The 16,160-nt window shown below is 32.6% G+C and overlaps 1 pseudogene; it reads right to left on the reverse strand.

Annotated features, from left to right (window-relative positions):
* Positions 1–15,563: 15,563 nt before the first annotated feature.
* On the reverse strand, positions 15,564–16,157 carry LOC148579011 (uncharacterized; annotated as a pseudogene).
* Positions 16,158–16,160: the final 3 nt, after the last annotated feature.

Raw genomic sequence — 16,160 nt, forward strand, 5'->3', positions numbered from 1 at the left:
TCTCCTTTCTCTGAGTCTGACCGAAGAAAAAGTGAACATTGGCTTTGGAATGTATTGACTTGAAAGGATCAGCTTGGGTGAGCAACTCGGGCTTGGGTTGGTTTCTTTCTATTTAGCCCAAGTGATTTCTTTGCTCAATTACTTTGGGCTTTATGTTTTAGAGCCCACCTAGTTACTGGTTTGATTTTCCATCCTATTGGATTGCTGCATCATTATTTCTTTGGCCTGCAACACTAATCAAACACAATCAAAACTAAAATAATGTTTGTCATCGTCAAATAAGTTAGTTAATTTCTTAACTCAACAGAAAGCTTCTTATGAGTGTTTGTCAGCATGGTGTATGGCAATGTGTGCTTAGAACTATACCAGCATATCATGGATCTGAGGCGGAGGAAGGTGTAAAGATAATGCGCCGAATTTTTTGGAGCTTCCATCCATGCGTTAGAGCATTCTGACACTGCAAACCACTTGTGCAAGTTGATGACTAACATCTGTATGGGTGATATAAAGGAGCTCTTTTGGTTGCTGTGTCTCAAGATGGAAAACAGAATATTGTGCCACTTGCTTTTGCCATTTCGTTGAAGGAGAGACCGCTGACGCATGGCACTTTTTTTGAATAATCTACGGAAAAATGTCGTCAGGAGGGACGATGTCGGTATTATTTCTGATAGGCACAACTCTATCAGTGCAACAATGGCTAGATGTAATGGTGCATGGAGTCCTCCTAGAGCATTTCATCTATTCTATGTCAGGCATATTGCGTCAAACTTCCTACGAAGATTCAAGGCCTCTTACTTGCAAAAAATCATCATAAACATGGGTAAAACATGTTCTTTATGTTGAGTTGATCTTTGTTGAACTTAAAATTGCTATATACTATTCGAATTACTAACGAGTGGTATTATATTAAAATGAATTTTTCTATAGGATATTGTAAGACAGAACAACAATACAACGAGCAGTACCAGCAGTTGCGGGATCGAGGAGAGGCATATACTCAATGGTGTGACACTATTGATCTTCGACAGGCGGTTATGGATTTTGATGAAGGGCATCACTGGGGTCACATGACAACCAATCTGGTAGAGTGTATAAACTCTACATTGAAAAGTGGTCGCAACCTCCCGGTCACAGCATTGGTCAGGGCAACCTTTTACCGCTTAAGCGAGCTATTTATCCGGAAGAGTGCCGATGCTCAAGAGCACATCAATGCTGGACATGCCTTCTCAGAATTTGCCACTGTAAAGTTGTAGGAAAATTTACAAGAATTACGAAACATACAAGTGCATCGGTTTGATAGACGCAACGAAGTTCTTGAGGTTCGTGAGATGCTTAGTGGGGCTAAATACACCGTCGATCTCAGGCACAAAGTATGTAGATGTATATGATAACTTCCAGGTGACCCGACTTTCGTGTCGGCATGTTTTTGCATGTTGTGCCAACCAGCGTCTAGATTGGCATGTTTATGTGCATGATGTCTATAAGATGGACCAAATTCGAAGAGTTTATCGGACTGAATTCGAACCAGCTGGAGATCCGAGCACATGGCTAGCTAATATCGGTCCATGGTTGATCCCTAATCCGAAACTTAGGCGAGGTGGTAAGGGTCGACCAAAATTAACCCAATACTTGAACGAACTAGATGCTCGCCAGATGCGTGGTCTGTGACAATGCAACCTTTGCAGGGACGAGGGACATAGCCGCAGTTGATGTCGTCACCATGCTGGGTCAAGCTCAGGTCGGGGAAGACCTGTTGCATAGTTAGTTATGTTGGGATTTTCTAATTATCAATATCTTCGTAGAACTTACATTATTAATTCAGATGTTGTCTTTTTGTTCGGCGTGTTGTTGTAGATGTCATTACTTTGTTATTGTCATAACATGCTGGCATTTATTTTTTGGTCTTTCCCTTTTTTTCCTAGGTTTTACAGTACATGTTGTCTTGTAGTGACTTATAATGTAAGCTAAAAGTAATAGTACAAGAGCTGCCTAAGTGTATATTACATTAGAAAATCACATGAGGTTCATTTTTTCTTCCTTTTTCCTAGCCAACTTGGTCCACCGGCTATAAACTTCCTTCCCTTCTTAAGCATCTTCATAAAAGGCGATGGGCTGAGTTTATCTGGCTGTGCTACATGAGTCAGAAGAAAATATGCTCTCTCATATCCACTATCGTATTGGCGATTGCCGCCTGCACTACCACGTGGAGAGTCATCATCACAACCATTGCCATAGTCACCCATGTTTGCATTCACATATCCCTCATCATTCTCTTCAACGGAGTCACTACATGTTTCTTTTTCACGCATTTGCCACGCTTGTTTGTTTAGGCGTGTATCAAGCCTCTCATGCATGTAGCCAAAACCACCATCTGGACAACTACCCATGGAATCCGTAGACGCCCGTGCTATAGACTGGCCAGCATCTGCAAGAACACGACCAGAACGAGCATCTAGTAACATACGACCAGGAATTGGTTGACTAAGAACGGAACGTGCATGAGATTCCTTGTTATTATGTGGTTCCTGTTGATGAGCACTGCTTGGTGTGGCCAAATTCCAAAATGGAAACCGAAACTCGTTTCGTCCCAACTCTATTAACCGAGATATGGAAAAACTTCCAACATCCCTTTTTGTTGTTGCCATTATTATTGTTGCGAATGAGGTGGTGCCAGTGGTCCTTATGGTGGGTAAAATGATGGAGGAGGTCAGTACTGTGGTGGATAGTAGGGAATAGTAGTGGTAGTGGTGAATACTGTGGTGTATAGTGCGATGGTGGAGGTGGATACTGCATGTGATAGTCCCCGGGTAGAGGTGGATACTGCGGTTCAGGTTGTGCTCGGTAGTAGGGGTGGCGAACGGGAAAACCCACCCCTCCCTGCCCTGCCTAATGAGGCGGTCCTAAAACCCTCACCCCATCCCGCCTAACGGCAGGCTGTCGGGTCAAGTCCGCCAAATCTCCTTTTTTTACTATTAAATATTACACAATATATATAATTTCATAACAATTTTAATAAATTTATAATTTTTAAAGACATAAAAAAATTATAATTTCTAAATTCATAAATATTAAAGTTTTTAAAATTATAAATATGTAATAAACATAATCATAAACCATGTTTTTTGAAACAAAATAATAAAACCAATATTGTCCAAAATATATAATAATTAAATATCTACAAGTTTAGAAAATAATCAATCAAACGTAAAATATAATCCAAAATATTAAATTAGAACATCTTCAAAAAATGTCCCTAGCAAAAAAAAAGCACAGGGCCCGCCAGGGAGGCCCCCCTCGCCAAAGCCTGTGGTATAAGCGGTGCAGGTTAGGCGGAATTTTGAAGTGCGGTGGTATCAATTTTCCAGCCCAGACCGCCTTTTTTGGTAGGTTACGCGAGTCGGCCCGGCAGATTTAGGCCCGTTTGTCATCCCTACTCGGTAGTATGGTGGACATTGTGGTGGTGGTGGAGCCGGATAGTATGGTTGTGGCAGTGGTGGTTGTCGATGTGGCGAGTGTGGTTGTTGTGCACCAAACGGATCGACCCAACTTTTGTCGCATGCAGTCAGATGATCACCAAACTCTCTTCTATATACCAACCAATGTATTCAACACTAGGTACATAGGGATCTACCTGAAAGTCATCAATGGTGTAATGGTGTCGGTGCACCTCCCATATTGTGACCGAGTCGCTATGATATAGTCTCCAGTTGGTGTTTTGTTCACCACGCAACGTGATATTGCGTACCTCCTCCAAATTCTTTGGCGGACCAGGTTCAGGCGGTGGATAACCAAATTGCCGGTGAACTCTATTAGCCGGGTGCCATTCTATGATTTTAAAGTTGATCAGTGGGCCCACAACAGTCCATATCTCATAATGACTGTATACATCTTGTGACACTTCATGCTGGATGTGTACAAATGATCGCCACAGAAACTGATTTAAAATGTTTTATCAGTCAAATAGAAGTTAGCAACGGAAATTTACTATTATTTTTATTATATCCACTGTTCTAAAAATTGGACCAGACTGGCCGGTTCGATGAGGTTAATCAAAAACCGGTCATCTGACCGGTCTGGTTGAGCCACAAAACTGTTCTGCAAAAAATCGGTTAAAAAACTGGCCAAACCGTTGTTTGAACTTGACCAGTTTTCTAAAGAGCCAGTTCTCTCCTCAAGCACAAATGCGGCGTCGTTTTGGTCCCTTGTATATATAAGAAAGGAAAATGGGAGAGACAGAGCTCCCCTTCCCTCTTCAGGAAAAAGCCCTAATCCCTCATTTGAGTAACCTAAACCTATTAGAGACTCAGAGGAGCACCCAGCCACGCCCCTACCATCAGCCCCCACTATCGGTGTCAGCGCAGTTGTTGCCATCCTCGTCTTCTCCTTTCAAAGGTCTATTCTTATCCTCGCGTCGCCTTGTTCTCCTCGCGTCACCCTGTTCTCCTCGCCCTGTCTCTACTGGCAGCCCTGTTCTCCTCGCCGTCGCGAGCGTGTCTACTTGGCTGTCTTCTCTTCGCAAGTCACCTCTATTCCACTGCTCGGCCATCACCTCCGATAAGCACTCATCTACTCCTCCTAGAGCTACGTTTTTTTTTCTTGTTAATTTTTTAGATTGTTGTTGTATATTCTGATTTCTGAGTTAATTATATGGATTGAGTTAATTGTATGGACATTGGATTCTGAATTAATTGTATGGATATTGGAATTTCATATTCTCTTCTCAGGTTTTGTTGTTTCAAGTTGGTTAATTGAATTTCTTAGCCCCTTTTGAATTTTGAATCTTTTGATTGCTTAGCAAATTGGTCTTTGTTTATTTAATCTTTTTTAGTGATTTCTTGAAATTGTAAGATTGATTTTTTTTTTTTTGAATTGTTGATTCTGGGTTATTGATTTTTTTTATATTTTAAATTGATGGTGTTATGGTGCAGTGTTTCAATACATTGTTTATGTTGTTGTTATATTTTTATTATTTTTTTAATGAAATTAGAATAACTGTTGTGGTATTATATGCATTTTGATTTTTGTTAGTTATAACTGTTGTGGTATTATATGCATTGTTTATGCTGTTGGCATATTTGTATAAGTCGTTGTACTGGGTCTCGCGTTATGATACAAAAGAAATGTCCATTGTTTCTGGAGTGTCCGACGCATCCGTATCACGGATTTGTCTTATCCATGATAGCTTGATCACACTAGATACATGATCGTTTTCGCCCAGCGGTATCTCGAAGTTGGCCATGCATTCGTCGACTAGGTGGGCAAAACTACTATTTGTTCTTCCACTTACAGCACGACCGTTAGTTGGTAGACCATAGATGTGTATCACATCCTCCAAAGTGATTGTACACTCACCCACTGGAAGATAGAACGTATGTGTTTTCGATCGCCATCTGTCTATTAATGCCGTTATTAGGGATGATTTACAGTTTATCTTTCTATTTGAGAAACATGATAGAATTCGGTCTTTCGTAATGCTTCCGTCACTAAGGCTGTGTTTGTTTACAGACACAGGACACTGAGACAGAGACACAGAGACACAAATTCATGTTTGGCAGAGGAGACATGGACAGAGACAATGTGTCTAGAGACACTGAATTAGTGTATTTTGTGTTCATCATGACAAGAAAGACACGGAGACACTAACAAGGGATACAACTTATTTTTTATTTTTTCTTTCATTATTCTTGTTAATTTTTCATAATTATATTTTTTTTATTATTATATTTTTCATCTCAAATTTTTTGAATGAAAAAATGAGATAAATTAGATTTTTATAATTTGTTCTAGTTTATCACCAAACAGAATACAAGAACACAAAATTTTGTATCTTTGTCCATCAATATCTTGTTCTATCCTATTTTTAGTGTCTTGTTATGTCCTGTTCTTAGAAATAAACGGGCCTAACTGAGAGCACCAATTTTTTCAATCTTATCATAAAACTATATATATCAATAATAATATATTTATGTATGTTGCGTACAGCAATATATTTAGAATAAATATTTTAATATAAATATATTTAGTAACATTAATATATACGATACTTTAACGTAAATACATATTCGTAATTAAATGCGGTATAAAAATTAATAAATAAAATCTAAATAACGTATATATTTATTTATAACATGACGTCATATATATTAACATACATATATTTTAACTCTAATAATATATATTATCGTACTATATTTATTACTAATATACTTATGTATTTTGCATAATTTATTTATTTAAAATAAATATAACATAAATATATTTTACCAACATGAATATAAAAAATACTTTAACAATTACTATATTTATTACTAATATATTTATGTATGTTGCATCATTTATTTATAATATATTTAAAATAAATATATTACTATAAATATATTTTACTAATATGAAGATCAAAAATACATTAACGTTATACTATAATTTGAAATATGACTACTAATATATAATTTTAATTTAAAATCAACAATAATATATTTTTTCAGAGTATTACACATTATTAACATTTTAAAATTAATAATAAATAATTTTCATATTATTAGCCATAATAATGTTAATATATAACCATTATAAATACAAAAAAGAATTATGAAAAGAAATACTTTCTTTTATTAAGTATTTTGTCTTTTAATACTAACATTTACATATTCATTTTAATAATCTTAAACATAATATTAACATATGTAATTAATTTCTTTGAATATTTAAAATGATAATAATATTAATATATTAAAAGAAGAACACAAATTTATTTTAAAAATAGTTTTGAAATTAAAAAAACTCAAACAGAAAAAGAGAGTACGTACCGTACTCCACACAAATTTATTTCTATCCTTTTCATTTGTCTTGTAGTTTTAACTCTAAAATTAATTGGTTTATTTGGATAAATTGAGGGCAATCTATCTAAAGATCACTACAAATTTTTATTGCAATATGAAGAATTTTAAGATAAAAGAGGATAACCTCCTAGTTTGGATATCACCCTTAACTATCTACTATAAAAACGAAGAGTACTGTAAAATAACAATATCACCTAGTTATTCCTAAAATTATAAGAGTTCACCTATATTTTTTACCAATATCACCACTACGAATATCATCACATGGATCAAATGTGCAAGGTAAAGCATGTGACAAAGCAAAAGACAAAAATACGTTTTATAACAGAAAAGCGATAGAAATTTATTAACATTCATGGATCAAATGTGCAAGCTAAAGCTTGTGACACCACAAAAGACAAGAATCCGTTTTATAATAGAAAAGCGGTAGAAATTTATTAGCATCCACTTTTCTAGTAATGATTTATTGTTAGTGTTATTTAGATTTTTTTTTTATCAATAGTAAATATAGGTTTATTTGTTAAAATTATTTTTATAATGAAAGTACATAAAGAGTACATAATATATAAGGTGTAATAATTCAACAAATATTTTTTAAAGAGTTTTTCATTCTTTTCCAAATAAGAAGAACTTATTTTTCTCCTTTTCTCGATCACTTCTGGTTTATCAAACCATCAACATCATAATTTGACTAACTTATAGCATGAGATTTTTTTCTGTTAGGATATTATCTACTATGTCCAAGACCCCACTCGAGTTTGAGAAACGGATATTAAGCCTACATAATAAATCTCACTTGATGAATAAAATACAATCTTCTCTCTCAATTGATTAGAACTTACTTCCTTGGCTCTGCATAATACAAATTACTTAATCATATTTTAGTTTTCTATTATGGTACCAAAAGTAGTTCAAATTTATTTTATTTAGTATTTATTAATTGTGATTAAAATTAATGAATGTTAAATAAAACAAAATTAGTATAGTAACAATTAACATATTGGGTATATGAAGATGGTTTTAAGAGAGATAGTGGACAACATTAGCATGGTAACAATTAACATAACAATTAGATCGCTTTTTTAGAGAGATATTTGTCCCCACACTTAGTTGTTATAAGATTGATGACAATACTCTTCCAAGATACAATAAAACCTAAGAATTTTTTAATTAACAAGTAAGAAATTCTCAACCCTCTTGAACAAAAAAATTTCTTAATAGTTAAGTAAAATATACACTACTTCTATATTTGAAATAGTGAACAAAGACTTATTTATACATATTGCACGTAGCAATTATAATTGAGGAAGTATAGGGAGCCAATAGAATATCTGTAGAATGTGTACAATGGGAGTTTAGGGATGTTCGATTCAATAAGATATCAGATGTTTATTATCCTTGGTATTCGGATGGTTATTCTGGATAATATGGGTGTATTGTGTTTGAGAAGTTAGTAGTATTTTATCCGAGATGTTCATTTTTTAACTCATATTGGGCTAAATAAATAACCCATTGCACACATTGTATAAATATTCCATTGGCTCCCTAGCAGGATTCATTATAATTTGTTTCGTACACAAATATTTGTGTCTTTTGTATTGCCAATAGATACAATATTTTAAACATACACAATTCTTAAAGAGTTGTGTCTCTTTAGCCAATAGATACAATATTTTGAACATATAAATTCTTAAAATGTGGTGTCCTTTTAGTCAAATGGTACTAAACAGTTAGTAACTGTTTATTAATATTAATAATAATATCAATAATATTAATAATATTAATTAATCAAATTTGTAAATACCCTTCTATCCTCACTATCTACAAAATTCAAATGTCATAAAAATATATGCATAAAGAATGTGTCACTAAGATTAAACATTCTTTTAGTGTAAATTTTAAAGTTCTAACAAAGTAATAGGTGTCTAATCGATTAAACATATACTAGTACAAAAAATCACACACATTACTTATACCCTCCAATTTCAAGAGTTTATAATTTTAAGCACTTATATGGCCTTGTGCTCATCCTGATTTCATGAATATTTACAAGAATAAAACCTCTAAAATTCTCAATTAGAGCGGCACCACTCCTATATTTATATAGGTGGAATCTTTTGATAAAAAATATTATCATTCTATTAAGAGTTTTAACTCATCCTCTTAATTTATTGTAAATAGCACTAAATCCTATACCTTAGTACTCCAATTGATAAATAACTTGTTATTATCCTTAAACCTTAAAACTAGTGATCTACTAGAATAAAGTTAGGTTTCCGTCATTTAGTAATAATAGGTTTTAATCTCATTTTAACAGTAGTCTCTTTGATTTTATCCCTTAACAAACCTTTAGTAAAAGAGTCTACTAAATTTTCTTGAGATCTTACATAAGTAATTGTAATTATACCATCATCTATTAGTTGCCTCACAAACTCATGTCTTAAATTTATATGTCTAGACTTTTCATTATAAACCTTATTATATGCTCGAGACATGGTTGATTCACTATCACAGAAGATTGAAATGGCTGTCGTTTGTTGTGCCCACAACTTTATATCATACAACAAATTTCTTAACCGTTCCGCTTCTTTACCCGTAGCTGATAAAGTTACAAACTCAGCCTCCATAGTAGAATGTGTAATACATGTTTGTTTCTTTGAGACCCAACTTATTGCTCCACCACCTATGGTGAAAATCTATCCTGAAATAGATTTGTTATCACTAAGATTTGTAATCTAACTTGCGTCGGAATAACCTTCTAAAATTGCGGGATAATCACTGTAATGTAATCCCAAATTTATGGTTTTCTTGAGATAACCAAGAACTCTTATTATAGCTTTTCAATGTTGATTGCTAGGCTTTCCTATAAACCTTGATAATTTGCACACAGAAAATGCTATATCAGGTCTAATACAATGCATTGCATACATTAAACTTTCTATAGCACTAGCATGTTCTAATTGTGCTATAAGTCTTCCCATGTTTTCTTCTAATTTAAGATTAAGATCATAGGGTGTATTGGATTCTTTAATTGTGAGATGATCAAACTTTTTCAATACCTTTTTTATATAATGAGATTCGCTTAAAGTAAAGTTAACTTCATTTTTATGCACCTTTATGCTTAATATTGTATTCATATCCTTCATCTTGAATTTAGAAGTTAGATACTCTTTCGTTACACGAATTCCTTCTAAATTTGTTTCGATGATTATCAACATATAGACAAATGATTACTCCATAATCTTTAGTAAATTTTAAGTAAATACATTTATCTGTACTATTATGTGAGAAGCCATTTGATAACACCACTAAATCAAACTTCTTATGCCATTGTTTAGACGTTTGTTTTAGGCCATACAAAGACTTAATTAATTTGCAAACTTTCTTTTCATTTTTGGGTAGCATATAACCTTCCGGTTGCTCTATATAAATTTCTTCATTAATATCTCCATTTAGAAAAGCCATTTTAACATCCATTATTCATAACTATCATGTACTATTGCATTCCACAAGCTTCTGCTGCGCCACTCTGATTTGATTGATTTTTTTCACTAATTAATTAACTAATCTAGTTATTCAATCAAGTCATGCATCATTATCAGATTACGAAACCTAGACTTACTTTTAAACTTCCCCAACTCAACCCAAATAAGGTTTATGCTCATCCTAAGACTAAGTAATAACTTAGGGCCATATAGTATATCTATGCCTACTAAACAACCTACGAATCTTCACTTATCATAACTAAATCAAATGTTAAACTTAGCCAAAAATTCAAACCTAAATTTATTCTCACTTATTTTTCTCTTCTTCTACTTGCTTCCGCACTTAAACAACTCACCAGGTACCAAATGTTATATCAATCGTATTAGAATCTACACGTAAACCACTACCTCATAGTGCTACATTGGAACGCACTCCAAGATTTTCAACGAAGCATCATCGTAGATCTCAAATGGTTCATGAGGTTCTAGCAACACCAACATTGGCTCTATAGTTAATCTTTCTTTCAAGTTTTTAAGGAATTTTCCCCACAATTTGACGTCGTAGCAACATGGCATCTTTGTGTGTCAATTTAGTTATAGGTAACGCCATTTGTAAAAGTAAGGCTTCACAACTTCTCGTGACATTGCACGCTCACAAATTTCGTCCTTTGTGTTCATCATTCGCGTAAGGAAACTAACATATCGATGGTTGCGTTTAAGGATTGCACGCGATATTGAAATGAGCTCAAGTTATCTGGAGAGATACCAAACTCAAAAGAGAGCAAACAATTCGAATGAAATCCGTAAGAAATTGATCTTTAAATATTTAAATATTTAATTTATTTGGAATTATTAATTTAAAATTTTTATTTTTATTCACAACTAGTGCAAAAAAAAATATTTTAGACAAATATATGATTACTTATTAAGTTTAATTATTCTATCAATTTTTATTATTTTATTAAATTTATAATTAATTTTTTATATTTTAAAAATTTTTATTTAAATTTCTAAGTCACTTTCAATTTCGTAATTAAATTATTTTTGTATCGTCCCCCCACTGTACAATCTAGTTGGAGAACCGCTCGTATCAAAAACTTAAACTATTATTACATCTTTCAATACCGTTTGGGAAATTCTACACAAATTAAACCTTACATCATTAACCAAAGGGGAAAAAAACTTTCATTCATTACCTATTGTTTTATATCACATTTTTCTTGTGTTCCAAAAGTGTGCACTTGTATTGACATTTTTGTACTCGAAAAATTTATGTCATATGATTCATAATTCATTCGCATTTCATTTTTTAATTAAATTGTATTCCAAAATTGATTCCCGTTTGCTTTGGAAGCTCCATACGATTTGTGACAAAAGCTATATATTCTCTAGTTGAATAATTGCAAACAAGTACTATGAAGTATGAATCCACAAAAAAAATATTTGTAATTGGGAAGCACCGAACATTCAACAGCCAAAGCTATTCTTTAGTTGCTTTCTCCTACAAACCATAATTAGTGATTTTCAAAAGGAAATTAAATTTATTTTACAAATCGTCATAAATCTACACCATCTATCTAGTGTTATATAAAATTTCATCCCCAAAAGCTTAATTTTGGTGCATTTACAGTTAAACATTTTTACATAGTTAATTTATATATATCAAAAGCCAAGTTTTGTTAATAACATCTTTATCATATTATCTAACACTTTTTTTTTTTAATTTGTCAAATTTGTATATATTAAAGTTAATTGCCTATATTTCCATAGGCAATTTATATAGGCTATGTGCACTTTGTCTATTATATATATTAAAACAATTTAAATTAATTTTTTCAACTTCTTAAAAAAATCAATTTCGTCAAAATAAGTGCGTTATATCTCTTTAAAATCTAGGTATGGTGTAATAAATTCTCTCTGAACTTCCCTAAATATGCAACCCAATGTACCAAACCCACATGTTAAAATTTAAGCTCCATTTGAGATTTGAGAAACCTCAAAATGTGGATGTGTAGGTGTGTGAGTAGTGTAATGACTAAAAAAAAAAGATTTATTGTTGGTCAATGAATTATTGCATGCACAAGATAAAATTTAAACCCTTAACACTTCAACACTTATTTAAACCAACGAATGAAACGGTTATATTTTTACTATTATTATTTTGAACAAAATCTTCTCAAATGTTTTATGGTAACCTAACAAATTTGGTTGAATTGGGCCTAACTCATCTGAAATTTCGTAGACCTCCAGTTAAAAACCCACTATAACATGATCCACCACGAGAAGTTTCAATAAATAAATAATGAGTTTAATTTTGATACAAAGGATATTATATATTGTCGTAAAATAACATCTATTCTTTTGGATAACTATTCATGCATCAATATGAAATATAGTTATTTTTATTGACGTAACATTACGTAATTAAATGCATTTATAAAATTATTATTATTATATTTTTTTTACCAAAGATAAAAAGATTCAAACCTGCAACTTCTGAATCAGTATAGAAAAACTATGCCATTTGAGTTATAACTTGTTGACCATTTATAAAATTATTTTACCATGATAGTATATCAAAATTAAATTCGTAGTTTTATCAAAATTCATTACAAATTACACTTGGATTTGTGAACGCTATTTAGACATTATTATAAGTATAAAACTAGTGCAAGACCCGCGCTTCGCGCGGGTCAAATGTCAATCCGTTCAAAAAAATAGTCTTTATCCTTTCCTTGGTAAGATTAATAACAATGGGAAGGTTAATAATAATATTCGTTGATTTAAATATAACAAATGTCACCATTTTATTATCCATTTGTATGTATGTGGTGAATGGAACCCACATGTAGACCTGATGTCTGAAAAATCCTATTAATAATTTTTTATTAAAACATGCAATGTTACTCCTAGGCCCACACACACCAAAACATGCTATTCAAGGATCGGCAAAAAAAAATTGCCATATGCTATTGGTAAACTGCTTCTTTAGTAAAAGTGTGACAAAAAATTGGAATAATTATCAATTGGGCTCTTTTATATATTTAAAACATCATAATTATATATTAATTGAATTCTTTTACCTAAATATGAAAATTGACATCAGAACTTTAACACTTGAATTACTCCAATAATCTAAAATTCTTAAAAAATATTGTGAGCCTTAATATTCTAAAATCTACCTGTTATGACATAAAAAGTGTATATAAATATCAAATTAATGATATACCTATCTAATATTTAGTTTTACGTGCAATACCTAAAGAAAGAAGTCAAACCATTTTCATTATGTTCATTATTACAATACCTACTCCATTAGTGTAATAATAAAACTGACTCTTCTAATTCTGGCAAATAAAATGAACCATCGTATTGTGCATTGAATAAGATTAGGTTCATATGCAAATAAAGCTTCACCAACACCTTTACCATATACCAACATTATTCAACTGGCACTTAAGCGGGTTCACCAACTGTATAAGGTGAAGAAAAAAAGCAACTCAAGTATGTAATTCAAAATTACAACAAACAAAAAAACTGTCTTTGCTGATTACCTTAAGTTATACAAAGTATTCCATTAAACAGTAGCTCTTTAAAGGGAGGTGATTCACCGTGGCAAGAAGCATTGTTCCAAAGATTGACACCTGATGGATGGTGAAGACCTCTGATTCTGCACACCTTGGGATGGTTGATTAGATTCCTCCATGGATATCCCCAAATTCATCTCATGTGAAGTTGTTCCAACTCAAAACAATGCACATCTGTGTATAAAAAGGTAAATGAAAACAATAAACATGTTTGATTAAGTTAAAAGTGTTTGTTAAATCTTATTGCTTTATTTTCCACTAAAACATGAATCTATGTTAATCTGATTTTAGGGATTTCTATATCAAAAGGTGTTAACTTTTCCTTCTCTCAATCTCTAATTTTACCTCTTTAGAGATCTGGGCATCAAAATCGATTGAGTAAGTAAATTTGTCTTTGTGTTCCATTCTATTAAATTATTTGAAATAACCATATGCCATGTTTTGAGTTGCATCTATTTATGGGTAGTAAAAGGGAGAAAGAAAAGATTTTTATAGAATATGGAATCTATTGTGACAATTGATGTATAGATTCTGAATGATTAACTTGCTCATTCCTTTCGTAGCTGTAAACTAAGTTGAAATGAATATCACAAATGACAACCATAACCTTCAGTGTAATGAGAACAGTCCCATTTAGTATGTTAAGCATTGGTTAAATCGGCAATCAATAGGGAGCATAAACTGGCTTTATGTAGGGTTAGACTCTTGAATGATTTTTCTTATGCGACTTGAACTTGGTTTTACCTGTCATAAGTTAACAGTAATAAATTGATAGATAACTCAGATGTAGATAGAGACAAATGAAGAAGCTATGTTTTTTGTTTTTGCAGTTGATTATGCTTTGATTATCAATACAATTTGATTGGATTAAACCTATTGTGATTTTCTTGTTTAAACTTAAACAATGCTGACCTCTTCACATGATAAAATTTATATATATGTGTTATTTGTGGCTGTATGGTAGCATCTTATGCATATACAAATTTGAAATATATTGAGATTCTTTAGTTTTTAGTATTTTTTAATAGGTAAAACCAATATTGAACTTTATTGGAGATATAGGTGTTAAAAATATAATTATTGTCCCTGGTTGGCATTCTTTTGTTTGCTTTGTTGTTACCTCATTTATAAATTCCAGGTTCAATGATTTTTACGGACCTTCATTTGTATTGGTATTTATTAGGACTTAAAGGTTTTGGTGAAGATTCATATTAGCTCCTAATCAGGAGAACTTGTTGTCACATACCAAGGTGAGTTTTTTCAGTTATGAGCAAACACTCTTATGTTTGCAATTAATTCTCCTAGCTCATTTGACACTCATCTATAAATCAACATGATGTCCTGTAGAACAATGTTATTTTCTGCTTATCTGCTGTGTTAGTTTCGTGAAAGACTAATTGGCTAGGATTCATAAGTTTCATATATCATACATTTTTTGAAGAAGTGTACTTATTGGCAACTGATTTAGTAATACCTATCTAGATTAAATAAATTATTTATTGCTTCCAATTAGTATGTGTTGATGTCATAAAATGGAGAAAAAGAAAAAATAGAGCTAGCAGAAAAGGTATTACCTGGATCAAATCGGCTCTGTTGCAAAAACTGTGCAGAATATGAGAATGTAGTTGATACTGCTGCTTAAGTATACTTGTTCATATAACATTCCTAAACACCTCCTTAAAAACAACGTTATCTGTCTTTGTATGATTTTCCTCACCATGACATAAAAGTATCTTAAGCCCTGCCCTCTGTGTCACCCTAGATGCTGCAACATATAGTTGACCATGTGTGAATACAGGTTTTTTAAGTATTACACCAACCTTTGGTAGTGATTGACCTTGACTTTTGTTGATAGTCATCGCATATGATACCATTATAGGAAACTATCTTCGTTGGAACTTGAATGGTATTCGATGATCGGATGGGCTTAGAGTCATCCTGGGAATAAAAACCTTCTGACCTTTGTTCCTTCCAACACTGCTATGTGCTTCTATTATGTGTTTCCCAAGCTTAGTCACAACCAAGCGTGTACCATTGCATAATCCTGTCGCGTGGTCAATATTTCTTAAAAGCATGATAGGAGTTCTGACCTTTAATGTCAACTCATGAATAGGCACTCCTGAACATCTAATTGTATTCAGAAATTCAGGAGTGTGAATGGATGCCAATAGGTCATTATAAGACTCGGTTGGGCATGCCTTGTCTGAGCTGTAGTATGCCTGTGCTTCAGCGGGATTTAAACTCATTAT

This window comes from Arachis ipaensis, chromosome B10 (assembly GCF_059453495.1).
Source record: "Arachis ipaensis isolate K30076 ecotype BB chromosome B10, ASM5945349v1, whole genome shotgun sequence".
In the NCBI taxonomy this organism is placed as follows: domain Eukaryota; kingdom Viridiplantae; phylum Streptophyta; class Magnoliopsida; order Fabales; family Fabaceae; genus Arachis; species Arachis ipaensis.